A 5,000-nucleotide genomic window follows, 5' to 3' on the forward strand; every position below is an offset into this window, starting at 1 on the left:
AGGTTGAGATATTTAGGTTTTTATAGCCAGTCTTAGAATTTTAGGCATAAGTGGGTTAAAGTGACAACCCAGCAATACAGAAGATCGATATTGAATCGAATCAAATCGGATCGTGGATCGAATTGGATCGTGACCTTCTGGATCGGAATCGAATCGAGGAGATTTGGATCGATTCCCAGCCCCAACACCCACCCACTTGGATGCTCTTTCATCGTCTCATCTCTGGAAAGCCATGTTAACAAAATACACATCAAACATTGCATCTGTGAAGATTCTCATTCATTTAGGTCAAGATATTTGGACAACGCCAAAGGACACACACCAGGATGCTCTCTCTTTCACTCTCAGGCAAACCATGTCCAGAGAATGCAGAACACCATACACCTGCTAAGATTCAGGGTCTTTCAGGTCATGACACCACGCAACATTCACACAAAAGGAATGCTTTCTCTCAAGCAAACGTAGTCATGTCCACAGCACAACACAGCAAGTCCATTTAAGTGCTGAGAATTTAAACATTTAAGTGTACCTCTGAGTCTAGGGAGAGAAAACGCCTCTGCCATTTTTTCCTCATTCGTGTGGCCATTGGAAGGGTTAAAGCGAAAGGCCACCACTGGTCGGAGAGCCGCTGCTGATGCTGCCCGCACCTTTTGGCTTCAGGAAAATTACTGGTGGTGACGACAAGTCACGACCTCCGCCTCTTCCACACGGCCATGTCACCTCTGGTTGCCGCTTTAGCCTCTGACTCTAGCTTTGACCTTAAACTGCTGCCTCTGCGTGGAGCCAGAAATTATACAGAGACAGAAAATATCTATTTTATCTTGCCCCTGCCGCTGACTCTACCTCTGCCTCTGTCTCTGACCCTAAGATACCTCCTCTTGTCTCTCCCTAGACCTGAGGTGTTGGAGTCGGAAATTATACCGAGTCATAAAATATTATCTATATTACCTCACCTTTGTCTGTCTTTATGTAACTCTGAGGTGCTACAAGAAGAAAATATACATGGGCAGAGTATGTGTACCCTTCTGGGATCTGTGTGTGTGTGTGTGTGTGTGTGTGTGTGTGTGTGTGTGTGTGTGTGTGTGTGTGTGTGTGTGTGTGTGTGTGTGTGTGTGTGTGTGTGTGTGTGTGTGTGTGTGTGTGTGTGTGTGTGTGTGTGTCTCTCTCTCTATCGCTGCCGTTTTCTTTCTATCTCTTTACCTCTCTATGTTGTTTTCTTTTCCTCTCTCTGTTGTTCCCTCTTTCTCTGGCTGCCTGTCACTCCAAACGCTAAGGTGCTGGAGCCAGAAAACCGGCAATCAGCTGGACACCTGTTGTGCTTGCCTCTCTCTCTCTGTCTGTCTGTCTGTCTGTCACTCTCGCTCTGTCCCTCTCCCCCTGACTGTCAGTCTCTCGTTCTCTCTCTCTCTCTCTCTCTCTCTGTACTGGATCATGCTACAGGAGGCCTGGTCTGGAGGTGTGGTCTGGGGCATTCTCCCAGATCTTATTTCTCCTCAGGCCTAATTCCGTCAGCACTAGCATGCAGTGCTAAAGAGCCTCTCTCACCCTCTCGCTTTCTTTCTCTCTTTCTCTACTTCTCTCCATCCTGTCTCACATTCTTGCTCCTTCCCTCTGCTTCTCTGTCTGTCTGTCTGTCTGTCTCTCTCTCTCGTATGTCTGTGTCTGTGCTTGTGTGTATCTGCTTGCCTTGTCTCAATGATCAAACATAATCACTGGCACCCAGGGGTCTCTCTCTCTCTCTCTCTCTCTCTCTCTCTCTCTCTCTCTCTCTCTCTCTCTCTCTCTCTCTCTCTCTCTCTCTCTCTCTCTCTCTCTCTCTCTCTCACCTTCTCTCACTCGCTCTCATCTCTCTCTATCTTTCTCTCTCTCCTCTTCCTCACTCCCCCACCTTCTCTTTCATTCTCCATCTCTCTCTCTCCCTCTCTCCCTCTCTCTCTTCCTCCCTCTATCCTGAGCTTGCTGACGTCAAGAGCCTGTGCGTCTCACTCTGGGAGCTATGCTACGAGGAGAGGAGAGGAGAGGAGAAGAGAGGAGGGCTGAGCAGGTCTAGTGTTGTGTGACGAGATGGAAACCTTGACAAGGTGCTGAATCAGGCTGCAGCTCACCTGAATGTCACCATCCCCTGCCTGCATTCCTGGTGGCGTGTATACGTACATATGGACTCACTCTGGTGGATACAGATATTGACTACATACTATACAATATGCCATCTGCATATCAATAGCTCCAACTATTGACTGCACTACATACTATACGTAGGTATTAGGGCTGTAACGATATTTTATCGAACCGAGAAATCGTGATACGCAGAGTCACGATACTGTATCGTGATACAAGGAGGCAGTATCGTGATACGCCCTTTCAAAGTTTTATTACCCATTAGTCCAGAAAACAACCTTATGATTTGATGTGATAGTGTTTCCAAACTTGAGTGGAGATACATTTCAGAAATCGTGGGTTGTATCGAACCGTAGGTCAAAAATCGTGATACGAACCGAATCGTGAGTTGAGTGTATCGTTACAGCCCTAGTAGGTATGTTTGCAACATTACCATTGCAATTTCTACAACTATATTGACAATTGCAACAACTACTGACACCATACAACATGCCTTCCTGCATTTCAATTGCTACAAGTATTGATTAACATTGCAATTGCTACAACTATTGACGGCATACAATATCCCCATCTGTATCGCCATAGCCATTTCTACATCCATCAACTGCTTACAATATATCTAGCTGAATTTCCAGTAGGCCTACCATTGCCAAATATAACTATTGACTCCGTTATACTTCTGTATACTGGTAGCTCTGTATAGCTTGTTGCATTAAACCTACCATTGCAAGTGCGAGAACCTGTTCTGGTAGGCCTACAGCTCGACACAGCGTGACTCGGCCGCCACTTTTTTGGCACAGTTCAATCGAAGACCAAAAAGTGGCGTCCGAGTCGCGCTGTGTCGAGCTGTAGGCCTACCAGAACACCGGCAGTGGAAAAGAGGCAATTGACTCCTATTACATGCTTGCTTTATTAGCACGCAGGCCGGTGCTGTGCCATTGTACCAAACGACCAAAACGGAGCCTTGAGGACAATAGAGGAGGCAGCATGGACATGAATAAGTAAAGGCGGCCTGTGTGAGTTGTAGCCCTTTACGTATAGTATTAAGGCTTGTGCCAGTGCCTGCACAATACTATTGCCTCAGGTTTACTTCTAGAAGTACCACTATACCCAGTAGATTCTCTATCGATCCGAACTATTGACAAGAGCAGAAATATTGCAGGATTGCTCTCCCAGTACCAAAACAGATACTGTGAGGTAGGGGTGGGCGATATGGCAAAAATGTTGCATCACGATTTTTCAACATGAAATCTCGATTTCGATTTTATCACGATCTTCCATCCAAGAAATAAAAACAACAAAAAACAACTTTCATATACTTGCAATTTGTTATTTGCAGTCAATAAAATGTTAACACACTGATGAGACTCTCATAAAGTGTACAATTGGAATACAATAATGTAAAGAATAAAGTGAAGACAACAACATGAAATGTAAGAAAATGATATTCAATTGTATAAAATTGATAATAAACATCCTGACTGCAAGACGATCTATACGATTTCTACACTTTGGCAGATTCGAGACGATCTTTTACTCAATATCACGATTCACGATTTAACATCGTCATATTGCCCAGCCCTACTCTCCCAGTACCAAAACAGATACTGTGAGGGCGTCTTTAAAATAGGCTATTGGCAAGACTACCTAGTGGAAATATTGCAGGGTTGCACTCCCAATACAGAGGCATGAGAGGCATTTATTGGCAAGAGGAGAGTAATTGCAGGATTGCACTGCTTTTACAATGTTGTCCTTAAACACACACTGTACATAAGGGTGTCTCTAAAATGGACAATTGTCAATAGTAGAAATATTGCAGGTTTGCACAGCCACTACTAAAACACGTCACACCATTGAATATTGAAAAACATGAGGTGTGAATCGCACTAGGCTATTGACAGAAATATCATAGGACTGCACTGCTTCTACAAGAAGACATTAAGGTGCCTTTAAAATGGAGGACGCAAGCCATATAACAGTATTGTACGGCTGACTCTTGCTACTAAAACACTTACTTTACATACACTGAGCTATTGGAAAAAGGGCAAATATAGCGCATAGAATTGTTGCACTGCTACTTCTAGTAAAACACATGAAAGTGCTTTTGAAATAGACTGTATTGGCAATGCATTGCAGGAAATTGACTATTGGCAATTGTAGAAATGTTACAAGATTGCATTGATACTTACTACTAAAAGACATGAGTCTGCATTTAAACAGGCCGTTCCCCCGGGTGTGGGGGGGGGGCTGGCTACTGTGGGGGGTGATTAATAGGGGATTACTGTGCTGTAGCCTCGAGGGTGGTATAGCTGTAGAACGAGATGTTCGACCTGCTAACCCCCACCCACGACACACACAGTCATGCATGCATGCACGCACACTCATAGTCAGTCATACACACACACACACACACACACACACACACACACGCGCACACGCACACGCACACACACACACACACACACACACACACACACACACACACACACACACACACACACACACACACACACACACACACACACACACACACACACACACACACACACCGACCTCAATATTGTCTGGATAAGATGTTTGACCCATACACACGCACACGCACAAGCGCACACGCACACGCATTTGCACTCCTTACCCATGCAAGCAACCCCACCCCCTGCCCATCTCAATGTTGCCCGGAGGCCTGACAGTGTATAGCGAGATGTTCGATGTTTGACCCCAATCCCCCACCCTGGCTGCCCCTCTCTCACCTACTTCACAACCCACCCCAGCAACATCCAGCAGCACCCCTCCATCCTCCACACCAGGGTTTCCCAAACTGGGGTGCGTGCACCCCTGGGGGTGCGCGGCCTGGCATAAGGGGTGCGTGAGCTGAATAGAGC

The sequence above is a fragment of the Engraulis encrasicolus genome, chromosome 10 (genome assembly GCF_034702125.1).
Source record: "Engraulis encrasicolus isolate BLACKSEA-1 chromosome 10, IST_EnEncr_1.0, whole genome shotgun sequence".
Classification (NCBI taxonomy): domain Eukaryota; kingdom Metazoa; phylum Chordata; class Actinopteri; order Clupeiformes; family Engraulidae; genus Engraulis; species Engraulis encrasicolus.